The sequence below is a fragment of the Lycium ferocissimum genome, chromosome 5 (genome assembly GCF_029784015.1).
Source record: "Lycium ferocissimum isolate CSIRO_LF1 chromosome 5, AGI_CSIRO_Lferr_CH_V1, whole genome shotgun sequence".
Taxonomy (NCBI): domain Eukaryota; kingdom Viridiplantae; phylum Streptophyta; class Magnoliopsida; order Solanales; family Solanaceae; genus Lycium; species Lycium ferocissimum.
The window spans coordinates 40413368-40428282 of NC_081346.1; positions in this window are offsets into that span (position 1 = coordinate 40413368).

The window sequence follows — 14915 nt, forward strand, 5'->3', positions numbered from 1 at the left end:
AACATCTATGATTGTACCGATTAAAGAGTCCGCAACTTAAATGGTCAAAAAGTGTGATTTTGATTAAAATAACCCACAAAAAAAGGTTATAAAAGTAACTTTTGTGCACAAAATTAGTGCGCAGAAGTAGGTAATTGTCACGCCTACAATTAACTTCTATTGCGCACTAATTTTGTGCGCAAAAGGGATTAGTTTATTTTTCTCACACTTTGTATAATTTCAAAGTTTTGAAATTCACTTTTTTTCTATACTTTGACCAAAGATTTGTCATGTCTCAAAACTCCAGAATATCAATATTTTATATAGAACCTGATATTTTTTCTGCGAACAATAATATAGGCTCAATACATCAAGTATACCTAAACGCTTATATCGTCATTTTAGGGGTTGTAAAGCGCCCCGAAGTAAGTTTTGTTTGGAAAATTGTTATCATTAGGTTTAAGTGTTATTTTATAAGATTTTGATTTAAGCGTTTTATTATTTAGTCTAGACATTACTTTATTTCGAATATGTCGAGATTTTTTTTATAATTAATTTAGGACGTCGCACGAGTTATTAATAAACGATAATAAAGACTAAGCTCCACATGAGAGCCTTTTAAATAAAGGCTAAAAAGGCACTCATCAATCGGCTCATAACTAATTATTATTAAGAAAATAATACCAAAAAAATATAATATTAATATAAAATGTACAATTTATTTACATATACACAATCTCTAATGGATCCCACATGTGGGAGCCTTTAGAGTAATCTTACGTCCCACATATAGGAGCCTTTAGAGTAACCCTAGGCCTAAGGCGATCCCCACCACCCCCACCACCCTCACCATCATCTCCATCCCCCTTCTTCCTCTTAATAATAAGATGCTCTATGTCATGATCATCCTTTCTTGCGCTCTTAAGCATAATATGCTTCTTCTGGGGTCTATGTGCGCTATGTAAGGTCAGAATCTCATCAGCATTAGGGACGGGTCCATTTCATAGGGGTGGGCGTTCGGTTCTTCGGTTCGATTTTTCAAATTTTGGTTCGGTTTTTTCGGTTTCGGTTTTTTGAAAGTGGACACCGAACACCGCACCGAATTAATTCGGTTCGGTTGGGTTTTTTGAAGTTCAGTTTCGGTTTTTCTAATTCGGTTTTCTGCAAAACTGCCAGACCACAACGTGTTTACACTTTACAAATCAAAAGTATATAGACTGATAAATCCTTATAAAGAACCAAGACAGATAAGTTCAATTCAAAGTCACCATTAAGTTTCTGTCTCTTAATCATACTACTCTAAATCATACTAGACTTTCATGAAAATATACTACAGTTTGCTAGCAGCTGCTAAATATATTTGGATACCACCACAGAGAGCAGCTTTTTTCTTATTATAAGCCATCTTCAGGGAGTATGGTGGTTCAATGAGCTTGATTATGAAGAGAATGAGGAGAAATGTGATTTTCGGTTTGACTTACGTCTTTCTGATTTGCAAATTTTACTCCGTCTTTGGTTTGGTTGCTTGACTTTGTTGCTTTTCATCTCCTTCATATTTGGGCCACTTTTTGCCGCATTAGCCGGAGTAAGTGCTCACTGAATTGTCATAGTTTGGTTGTTTTTATTGATTCATTTAGGCAAGAATGTTTGATTTCAGAACAGAGAGATGACTCACACTATTGACTAGGACTTTTTAAAAAAAAAACATTCTGATGAGAAGCAACACAGTGAGTGATCTGAGGGGTGTAAAAAATATTTAGTAAATTTTTGGTTTAACCGAAAAATCGAAGAACCGGTGAACCGGAACCGAACACCGAATTTGTTATTAAAAAAAACCGAAACCGAACCGAAATACCCAAAAAATCGAAACCGAAAAACCGAATTAATTCGGTTCGGTCCGGTTTTGCGGTTTTCGGTGTTTATGCCCACCCCTACCATTTCATCAGGAGACGAGTCTATAGGCGCAGAAGGATGAACCTGAAATAATAAATAAACAATTAGTATTAATTTTAATTTAGATTTAATTAATACATTACTTTTTGGTAAAAAATCAAACCTGTGTGTCGACAGGCTCCTAAGAGGGCTCCTGAGTTGGCTCCTCAGCGGTCTCCCGAGCGGGCTCCTGGGCGGGCCCCGGAGCCGGAGCTGTAGATGGGGCCGAAGCTGGAGCTGGAGCTGGATCCTAAGAAATGGAAAACTATATAACAATTAGTATAAGTATTTTAATTTGTTAAAATAATTATTTTAAACGCTTACATCTTGGCTTTGAAACATGTCGAAGTCCATGAATGTTTAGTCGTACTCCAGCTCATTGCCACCTTGTAGATCACGAACTGGTCGCTCACCCTGTGGATGATTAACTGGCGGCTGGGCTGACACTGATGCCTCTACTGATCCCCAGTCGATGTGATATGAATATAGCTTAGCCGGCGAATATAGGGTGGCGACGGTCGGTAAGAAGTCGACGGGCTCTCTGAAGTCGACGGATGCTGCTGACTGGAGCGGGAACGGTTGCATGCTCGTCAGGCTCATCTACTAGACGGAGGCCTCCACCGCCACCACCTCGGCCACCAGCCCCTGTGGCCCCACCCCCTCTGTTACCAGCCGCTCTACCCCTACCCCCTCGGCCACCAACCCCTCTGCCCCTACCCCCACGGCCACCACCACCTCTATCACCACCGCCTCCACGAGCACGACCATGACCACTCGCTGCCTGATGCGGGATCTCTGGAACACGCTCATGGATACGTCCGAGCTCTTGTGATTATCACATACCACTATCGGCTAGCTCAACTATCCAGGCTGCAAATCCCGTTGTCTCGGGGGAATCCATATGGTCCATGCCCACCCAGCGTATCTTTTATACGGTCCGTAGTTGCATTTGTTTGCAAATATTAATGATTGAATAAATTTGTAACGTAATATATAAGACGATTAATTAAGTTTAAGTGGGGTATACCAACGCCTCATACTGTCCCGCGAGTGCTGCATATCCTCGGCCATCTGGATGACGCATCCTGGGGTTGCCAATCAAGCTGGTGTGATCTGTCGGTACCACCCCATGTACTCTAGGATCGGAGTCGTATGTCCGACCACCGCTAGCGTCCCTATCCTATGATCCCAACGCTGGATCTGCACCTGCATAAAGTCTAGGTATGCAGGAGTGACGGCCGCACGCTCGTCCCGCGTATAGTGGTTGTGCTCCCAAAAGACCGGCTCGGGTATATCCTATACATGCCCGAACTATCGTAAGACGCGGTGGGGCGCGTAATCCTCAGCGATATCCATGTTTATCAACGGACACCACGACCTCCACATGGGCTCACCAGCTCTACAAAACGCGGGCAACTGATCCAAAATCTGATCATACGGCCCCCATATAAAAAACTGTAAAAAAAAATGAATTAGTAAACAATAAAAGATAATTAATAGTAAAAAAATAAGATACTAATGTAAAATCGAAAAAAACTTACCATGTCCGCCGTCATACTATCTAGCTGATCCATGAACAGAAGAAGTCTGTGGTGCGTATCCACATCTCGGATTACGCCTCCCGTCCATCTCAGCTCGTAGGGCATCCCCTCGGCCAATGAAGTCGGTGGCCGGGGCGCGCGAGCCTACGGCCGAAAAGGCCTCATCCTAGACCACACCCATATCTGAAAGGGTCATTAAAAAAAATATTTTATTAGTCGTCGTTTTAAAAAGCTATATTTAGAACAAATTACACACACTTAAATATATTACCTAGAGGAGCGCGTGAAATCCAGAGACATCCCTATGGACGCCTATAGACGCTCGACATAATGCTCGATACAGGTAAGCCAGAACAACAGCGCCCCAGCTATAACATCCCAACTCGCTCAGATCATCCAGAAATAGCAATTACCTTAAGCTCATATGGGAACATGATGTGTTCGGGAACAAGATGCCCCCGAATATGATGAGTAAGCACAGGCGGGCACGACGATCGACATCCACCTGAGATGTGCTGTCTGTAATAGGATGCTCGATGTCTAAGATTCGCAAGTGAGTACAGAGGGCAACCATAGACATCCGAGTTTGTCCCCATATCTCACGCTCCCCAGGCACGTAATTAGTGAGCCTAGTCAGCTCCTCCCGATACGACGGCGGCGGCTGAGGCTCCTCAATGTATAATGGGCGTCCATAGACCTGTAACCCATAGATGACCTCCACATCCTGAAGCGTGATAGTGGCCTCACCGGTGCGGAGATGAAATGTGTGGGTCTCCGGTCGCCATCACTCAACCATGGTCGTCACAAGAGCTCTATCATGTTGTACCCGACCAGTAGCGACGCAATGGTAGATACCGCCCCGATAAAGTATATCTAAGATGCTAGGCCTAAAAGATCCCACACATGTTCCACCCTATGGGGACGAAACAACGTACTGGAATCTATCACCTCATCCCATAATAGCTGGGACCTATGAGTAGCCTGCAGATAAAGTACTGATGGATCGAAGGGCCCCGAATGAAGGTTGGGATCCATGGAGGTGTCGTATCTGTATTAATAATTTTTAATTAATCATGAACATGTAATATTAATTATGAATCCTTTATCGAAAAAATACACTAACTAACTAATCCTTTAACGGGAAATTATATTAACTATCTAAATTTGTGAATTAATAATTATTAATTAATTATTATACTAACTACAATTAACTAACTAATATTATATTAATGATATTTTTAATCCTAAACTAAGGATGTTCAATCCTAAACTAAGGATTAACTATTTCTAATTAATAGTTGTTAATTAATTATTATACTAACTACAATTAACTAACTAATATTATATTAATGATATTTTTAATCCTAATCTGATGATGTATAATCCTAAACTAAGGATTTTCAATCCTAAATTAAGGATTACTATTTCTAATTAATGGCAAATAATGTAGAGATATTTTGATGCCGCGTCATACGCTACTCATACTTATAAGTATCGGATGAATTATGAGCTGATTCTCTCCTCCATAGGATCACCAGAATTTCAACATTTTGATCCTGCTAATAGCAAAAAAGTTTATAACTTTTCAAAAATTATTATTAAAAAGGTTTTTTTCTCCAACTGAATAGGGATTAAGCACTCTCAAGGAAAGGGATTATATCCATCCCGAGCAAAAGATCCCAGTTAAATTTAATTATTGAGACTATGTTGAGAGCTTTAATAAAGTTCTTTTGTATGAAAATAGTAATAGAAAACATTCTTGGTTTATAAAAATATGTGCCTGACTCTGACCTTTCGGATTAGGATTATAACCAGAAAGTGTCAGACGAAATTAATAAGATATCGGAGGCATATGCCGTAAAACCTACTCAAAGGATGTTCTACTATCCTCGTCCTACTTCTCAGGATATACTGCTTGAAGAACATGAGCATGTTATTACCAACAGTTATAGTGGTAAAAAGATTTATGAATGGAATATAGATGGTTATAGTGAGAGGTAAATTTATTCTACAGTACATAGAATGCTAATGTACAGTACAGTTTGCAAGGCCAATAAAAATAATGATAGAAACATTGCTGAAATGATTATTGCTGGTTTTACTGGCCAATTGAAAGGATGGTGGGATAATTATCTAACCCAGGAACAATGCGGTCAAATTCTAACTGCCATTAAACAAGAACAAGGAGAACAAAGGCCTGTTCATGTACAAAATGTTGTATATACATTGGTTCTAGGATTATATCCATCCTGAGCAAAAGATCCCAGTTAAATTTAATTATTGGGACTATGTCGAGAGCTTTAATAAAGTTCTATGTCTGACTCGATCAATTCCATGTCTTGAATACCACTGGCAATGTTATCTTGATCAATTTTAAGACTACCGATTCTATTATTATCAGTTTCTCTAATTTGAGAAGTAGAAGCTCTAGTGGAGACTGAACAATATAATCAACTGGTGAAATATAAGAATGACATTAAGAATTTGATCTAGTCAGTCTAGATCTGTTGCTGATGCTATGACTTTCAGCTTTATCTAACAAAGATTTAGGTTCTGCAAACCTTAACTTAATAGTCTTATCTGGGGCCTGCTCAATTTCAGTAATATCAGTATTTAAATTATTTTGGGGAGGAGCAGCTCCCTCTATGACCCACACTTTGGGAAAATCAATTTCATCCCACTTAATAGGTCTACGAGTAACAACTTTGGATTTGCCAAAATTAGTTTCTATCAGAATAGTTTCATTTTTGAAATCCATAATTTTACACATAGCATTCATAGTATATAATGGTTTAAAATATATTTTATAACAAATACATATTACTTCAGTACCGGGCATATAATCATAGCCATGCAATTTAACACTTAGTATTAAAGCTTTTAGAGAATTATCGTCATTAGCACATTAACGCATAAAATTAGATAACTAATTAGCACATAAAATTAGATAACTAATTAGCAAATAAAATTAGATTAACACATACAATTAGATAACTAATTAGCACATTAATGATTAACATGGATTCAACAATTTTACAAATAAATAAAATTGTGGGCCGTTTTATTAAACCTCTATTGCTCACAAATTTTGTGCATAATAGGACTTAACGGTGACCGTTACCGGTAACTGCTATTGCACACAAAACTTGTGCGCAAAAGGCACTTTTGTAACTTTTTTTTTGTGGGTTATTTTGGATCAAAATCCCATTTTTGGGATCATTTAAGTTGCAAACTCCCGATTAAAGGGATAGATTTTAATGTTATAAAAATAAATTGAAAAATTTACCGAATCATGCCGATAAATATTTATATATTTTTTTTTATATTTAGTTTAAAAATAACAAAATATTAAATTTATTTCCTCAGCCTTTGAATTATGAAAACTATTGTAAGCCAACAAGTAATTAACCCAAAGTCCCAACTGCCAAACTTATTTAATACTAGTTTAGCGTACGAGCGTTGCACGTGTGTATCGCGTAAATATTTATAAAAAATAATAAATTATTGAAGAATAGAAATTGAAGTTTAAAAAGTATTATGTTTTGTTTAAAATGATGAAAATGTTGTAAAATCAACCTAAAAGAGGTAGTACAATATATCAAAAGATGAGCAAGAACAAAAAGGTAATAAAGAGAGGAGACAATTTCTTATTTCATCCAAGTAACCACGTATGTTCAAGTGTGTAACCATTACATTCAATGCTACTATTTATAGGAATACATTGAGAACATCAAAGCGTGTGTCATAAACAAGGGTAATAACATTTGGGGGTTATAGAAATAAAGTGTGGGAGTAGTGGTCATGAAGTAATGGGAGTTACTTCTACAAGAGTTATGAATATGGAGGAGGTGAGACATAATGGTGAAGAGTAGTGAGGGGAACTACATGGACATCTACATTAATATATTTCATAACACTCCCCCTTGGATGTCCATAGATGATGTGCCTCGTTAAAACCTTACTAGGAAAAATCCATTAGGAAAAAATCCTAGTGAAGGAAAAAGAGTACACATATCTTGTTATATGCGTTGCTTGCTGCCTCATTAAAACCCTCGCGAGGAAAACCTAGTGGGACAAAACTCCGGCTAAGGGAAAAAGAGTGCAGTGCATACTATACTCCCCCTGATTATAATATTACTTAATTCTTAGAGACGACGCATCCAAATCTTTTATACCGGCTTCTTAAATGTCGACGTTGGTAATGCTTTAGTGTACACATCCGTCAAATTATCAATCGAGCATATTTGTTGAATATCTACTTCACCTTTCTGTTGAAGATCATGTCTGGAAAAGAACTTTGACGAAATGCGTTGTCTTCTGTCTCTTTTTTTATATCCTTCTTTCAATTGAGCTATGCAAAGCTTCGTACAATATTGTTGAAATCTTCATTTCCAAATAAACATCATACTATTGCAAAATGTGCTGAATTATTGATCTCAGCTAGACACATTCCTGACTTGCTTTGTAAGTAGCTATCACCTTGGCGTTACTTGAATAAGTATCAATAATTGACTGCCATATAGAACGTCATAATGTGGCAGTATCCTTACATGCAAATCGGTATCTCTCTTGAAGAACAAACTTCATGTAATAATAAAAATAATGCCCTGCATTTTACATAACCAACAAAACCTTGATAATATTTGTCAGGATAAACAAATCTATATTAATAATTTCTTTTGTGGTATGCAATACAATATACCCATCAATATCATGAGGGCAAAATGATGTTTATTTATATTTAGCGACATCACAACCATTGGGGTACTCAATGGAATCGCTTTAACCTATACAAAGATTTGTTGAAGCTTTATTTTCATAAACATTAAATGCTTCAAACCAATTTAAATCCCTACGGATTTTCTTTCGTTGTCTATATAGCCATATTGACAACAATTAATTATACGCATTCAAAATTTTCATATATTGCCATACTGATAATAAACCTCATTGCATCCACCACATGAGAATATATACATCTCCATACAATAATGTCAGGACTTTTGCGAAAAACCTTTATGCCACAAGGCACAAGCCGTACTTTATATTTATGGTTTTTATTTCTCATTTTACTTTTTGCACAAGAATTCATTTGTCCCCGCACTGACATTATACCTTGAGGTCCCTGGACTATAAGTCCAAAACATCACTTTTTCAAGTGAAACAAAATATACTTGAACTGCGTATTTTATTTGGCCAATCATTATATCTGTCCACATTCTTTGACAGCTTTGAATTCAAGATCATCATCACCATTTAATGTTGAGCGCTACATTATTTCAAAGATACCGTCGACGGTCATTTGATATCTCCAATACAACATAACTTATCGAGATCTCATTATTTTTCATCATTTTCAGGTACCTGAACCTAACTAAAGGTTGTATCTTGGGGCTATTTTAAAGCACTTGACTCATTAGTATGACCATCTTGATCATTTGTTCCTCTCATTCTTCAAGGAGTTTTATCTTTGGAACCGATCGGTCTCTCGCCATAGACTCTGTCGTAATTCTACTTGGAATTGGAGCATTTGCAGCTGTAATATAATACACTTTTGGGTCAGTAAATGCGTTTGGCAGTTAACTTTGAATTATCCTTTCAACGAGGATCATACCAGTGATAATTCATTACATATACCTTATCTTCCAGCCGCTTATCATCCCTCCCCATAATGTTAGGAAATCTAACATTTACCTCACAACTTTATTTGGGGACCCATCTTTATGAGTTATGGTGGAGAAATTAAATCATATATCGCACATTCAAATTTTTAGATGCGAATTATTTGGTTCCTGACCCTGAACCAATTATGATAGGAGAACTTATTATAACTTGTTGGCTTGATGCGTACAAGTGCTGCTACATATTAAATAACATATCTCATCCCAAATTTCGTTTTGGGAGTTTGTGCTCATAACCAATTGTTTAGCTATAATTGGAGGTATACAATTTCTGCTAAATCAACTTGGATATAAACCAACATTATTGTTACGCCTCTCGTTCTCGTCGTAGTAGAACCTATGGTTTCATAGTCGGGTATGCCCTTGGAATTGAGACTCGTGTCCGAGTTTTGGAGATAGAAAGTGTCTTACCCCATGTACAAAGGTACCAGCAGGTATCCCGGGTGATTTACAGGATTAGAAGTTGAACGAATCGAATCGATGCGATCTGAGCTGAATCTGAGAAATCTGCAGACACCAGTCACCGTCGACGGATCGTCGTTGTGCGGCGTCGACAGGTTTTCGCAGCTGGAAATCTACAGGCGTAGGTCGACGGGCAAGTCGACGAACCGTCGACACGTCAACGGGTCGTCGACTCGTCCTTCGAACCGCACCGCTGGAGATTTTTAATTCCAAGTATAAATATGTGGTTTACGACCTTATTTATCATTTTCCTCCATTCCAAATCAGAGAAACCCTAATATTTTCTCTCCCAACATTTTCCATCATTATTAGTGGAGATTTGGTAAGATCTGAGCCCCGTAGACCCGTGCTTGTCAAGAAGAAGGTTGTTTCTAGGATTTCTTCAAGTTGTGAAGCTTAGGGAGTTGGAGTTGAAGTTGATCTTTGGAATCTTAAACCCCTCAAGGTATGTAAATGATTTTTACCCTTATATTTAAGTTGATTACCGAGAGTTTTAGTGGTTTTAAGAGAAGAGAGGGTATTTGTGGAAGTGGTAAGTTGATGAAGGTTAAGGTAGTGATTTGAGGCTATTTTAAGAGATGATTGGGGATAAATTTGAGTATATATTTATATATAAGTGTTGTTATTGTTGTTGTGGTTGATGTTGGATTGAATGGGAAGTTGAAGGATTGTTAAGCTTATAACGGAAATATTGCCCATAATTTGTCAAGCTCTATTCGTATTTAAAATGATTAGTAAGCGAGGTAAATAGTCTGATTAGGACCTACGTTATCTTGATTGTAGACTTACAAGTTCGAGAGGTAGAAGTTGGACGATTGGGTATACTTCAAGGTATGTTAAGGCTATCCTTTCCTTCTTTTGGCATGATCTTACGATATGAACTGACAAACGAGTAAGCGAGCTTCCATATTACTCTACTCTTAGAAGCATTAGGAGTACTTCAGTCTTTGATGTTCATGTACCCCGTTTATGATTGCTCCTTCTGTTCATGGGTCCAGTTTTATGTATACAGTTATTCATGCATTACATTCATTCATATATATGTATATTGACCCGTGACCAGAAGGCGTTATATACGCAAGTATTATATGTATATGGGGTATGGAAAATAGGTAGGCGTTATATACGCATTACCACCTGATCAGCTGGTGCACCTTGATGATGATATATGGATCGGGCCGTACGTTCCTCGTCATTATTATTATGTGATATATGGATCGGGCCGTACGTTCCTCGGCATTACTATTATATGGGATATGGATTGGGCTGAACGTTCCTCAGCACTATGACCTACATTTATGTATATGAGCATGATTACCATTGAGAGCATGCATATTATGCGCCCACAGAGGCATTGTCAGTTATACAGATTTATGCAGATACATACAGATACTAGTTCATACAAGTACATGCAGACAGTTATTTCAGCTTATGAGTTCAGATTTTATTCATGATTCTTATATATACATGATTGTTCTTACGCCTTTCATACTCAGTACATTATCCGTACTGACTCCCCGTTGCTCGAGGGGCTGCGTTCATGCCTGCAGGTTCAGGTAGACCGACAGGTGGTCCAGCTTAGTAGGACTTCTATCCAGCAGTGGTCAGTGCACTCCATTGATCCGGAGTTGCAGTCTATTTTGGTATGCTATATGGGTATGACGGGGCCCTGTCCCGTCCTTTCTACAGCTTTCATTCCAGTAGAGGTCTGTAGACAGTTGTATGTATTAGTCAGATGATGTAGCCTTGTCGGCTCCTATTCTTTTGTGTACAGTATATGTAGCGGCCTAGCTGGCTTGCACTGTTCTTCAGTATGTATGTGTGTATACAGATTGTACAGAGTTTTTGATGTTTTCCTTTCATGAGATTAGTTTATGCCATTTATGGGCCCTTGATGTTCAGTATGGTTCAGATATGTGTTTAGGGGTGTTTGGTCGCTAGAGGTCAGACACTCGTCACGACTCATCGGTTTGGGTCGTGACAATTATCAACATCATTGCATAATTTGGAATCGTGCTCTTAAGTTAAAAATGTGAGCAAACAACCTTGCAAAAACCAAATTGCAAGTTGATACCAAATGCGCATGTGACCATAACATAGATGCATCTATTAAAATCATATAATAGTAAACCGGTCCACATGTCAAGTGACTGGTATATATATATATATATATATATCACCGTTTCTACGTTCCAAAAATTAGGGGATACAATCCCAACCTTAGCTGGTACAATAATTAATTTTGCATGAGAACAAGCAGCACAAGAGAATTCGTGAAGAATTTTCTATTTCTTCAATATATAACCACATGAATTCTCAATTATTTTCGCATCATATTTAAACCGGGATGGCCAACCGGTCATGCCAACTTCCGCAACATGTGATTACCTCATCCTTGTATTTATGTGGTACAAATTCGCAGGAAAAACAGGCAACATTTCACATACATTTTGTTTACCCTCTATAGTTGTAGTGATACGAAGATATTAAACCTTCCCATAACTTATAGTCTCAATATAATTCATATTTGGCCAAATGCCTTTGAAACTTAACAAGTTTCTTTTGAGACTTACTACAACGCCAATATTATGAATAATTTCATTCCTCCGGGTTGTAACAAACTAGCTTTTCCAAAACTCCCAATTAATTATGTACTACCACATATTCATAATCCATATGTATGATGAACATCTCCTTCTAAGGAGTAACTGTCATTATGGTCATGGTCAAAACCTTTATAAGCAAGACTTATTTCTTACTTTTAGCCTTTGGTAATTCATTATAAGACATACCACAATATTTATGACGTACTAGAAGTACATGACCAATAACCTTTATGTCAATTTTTTTTTAATTTCTGTTATATCCCGTACTTTGTACGTTGGGACATTTCGAGTTAACCGTGAAAAGTTAAGGACAAGACTATTTCAGGATACGAGGTAGAGACTTGTAACCTCCGATTTTGTTTTAATGCACAAGTTGCTTATAATTTTATTGGATGGAAATATTGAGGGAAATTAGGGGCTAAAAGTTGGGAAAAAATATTTCATGAAATAGCCACGAGTGGCCATGTGGCCGTGTGGGTGCGTGGGCTCCCACCACCCATGACTTGGCCAATTGCCTTAAGCTATGAGATGTACATGTGTTCACCTTATATTTGTAGGGGATATATATATATATATATATATATATATGAAGGATGACAAAGCAAGACATATTCATCTTTTTCACAAACTCTAGAAACTTGGAGAGGAAGAGAGACCATTCGGCCATGGCTAGCAAATTTGATGACCATGAATAGTGATCAAAAAAATATTTTCTTCTAGCATTTCAATCAATTGGAAGGCCCTTATTAATGTGGATTAGTTGTTGGAGCAAGCAAAGCATTCGTTTTTGCAAGGCACAAACTCTAGCCGAGGGAGGAGTTAAGTGGAAGAGGTAAGATTCAATCCTCTTTTACATGCGTTATGGATGGTTTGTGCGTGTTGTAGTATGTAGAAATGGATGAAATTCATAAAGTCATGTGTGTTGGTGTTGTAGCCGAATAGGGGCTACTTTGGTATAGAAGGAATGAACTAAATTCATTTAGTATTTTTGATTGTTGTTGTTGTAGATTCTATGATGAAAATGAAGGGTTGATGGTTCAAATTGAAGTTGTAATCGTTGTGGGCTGTTTTGGAAGCTAACGTGATTTTGATGTCATTTCTTGTTTTTATGAGAATGATGTTGTTAACGTGTGGATTGTTGGTATAGTTCATGAATTTGGAAGAAAAAAGTGTGTTGTTGTTGTTCTTATTGAATGTGGAAGGTTTTGGGTTATGTTGTAGGCTGGTTGGGTGGTTTTGAATATTGTGCGGATTGTTTAAAATGTTCTTGAGTTTTGTTTGAATGGTTTCGGATTAGTACGTGAATGTGTGAGCATTGATGTTGGCTTGATTGTATGTGGTTGATTTGAATATAAATGGAGTGTTGTCAAATTATGTAGAAAAGAGTTACTAACGTTAGAATGCGTTTTGAATTAATTGTTGATGTTGTTAGCATGGTTGTTGGTATTGTTGTTGATGATTTGGCCGAGTTGAATTCTCGGGGTTGTTGAATTTATAGGGGACATGTCGCCTTAATTTCTATAAATGAAGTGCTAGCTTAGCATTGGATTCCTAAGTACCTATAGCTAATACTTGGTGCCTAATGACGTTATTGTAGATCTTGAGAAGCCGAGACTTAAGTTCGGATTAGCCTAGGAAGCGGACAAGGTATGTAAAGCTTATCCTTTCTTTCTTTTGGCATGTCTTAGACGTAAGTAAGATATGACATGATATGAGCCTTGGGGTAACTCTACTCTTAAGATCCGAGCATGTCTACGATTCTTATTCACTTCTTGATATTCGCGCTCTTAATGTAGTCGAGCTATTGCCCTCGAGTCTTTTGTATGTCTGGATAATGAATGTTGCATAAAGAGATTTTATTCCTAATGTGTTCTATAACATATAATGTCCCTAACTTTCATATACGGTCTCGGATTACTTTGATATGTTCGCAAATGATTCTATAATGAATAATGCCCGTAACTTTCATAGGCGGGCTCGGATTGGCTTGATACATGTTTATGATCCCTGAGACGTTATGTGACATCTTTCGTAATGATATTTCAAGAGTTCTAAGTGTGACTATTATTCGGATACTCGAGCGTTGATTTGTCTACTTACCTATCGAGTCCTAAAAGATGATTTATGTGCATATGGTTCCTCACTACTCTGCTCGTGCTAGCTGTTATTATATCTTTCGCCGAGTCTCGGGCCGGGTATGTATTCGTGCACAGTTTCACTGCATTGTTCACCGAGTCCCTCACTAGAGGGCCGGGTACGGTATATATATGATGATATGATGATGGTGCCAGCCCACAGGATGGGCCGAGTATGATATACATGATGGAGACATGATCTCATTCACCGAGTCCCTCACTAGAGGGCCGGGTACGGTATATATATGATTACTTCACCGAGTCCCTCACTAGAGGGTCGGGTACGATATATATATGATTACTTCACCGAGCCCCTCTTAGGGGCCGGCACGATATATATATGATTACTTCACCGAGCCCCTCACTAGAGGGCCGGGTACGGTATATATATATATATATGATGACATGTATATGATGATCTTATTTACCGAGTCCCTCACTGGAGGGCCGGGACACGTTATATATGCACATGTACAAGATGATTATTCACTCTACGTTTCTAAGTCCCATAATGAATTGGATATGATATGGACATGCATGATTTATGTTTCAAAGGCAAGCCTTGTGGTTTTCTCGGGT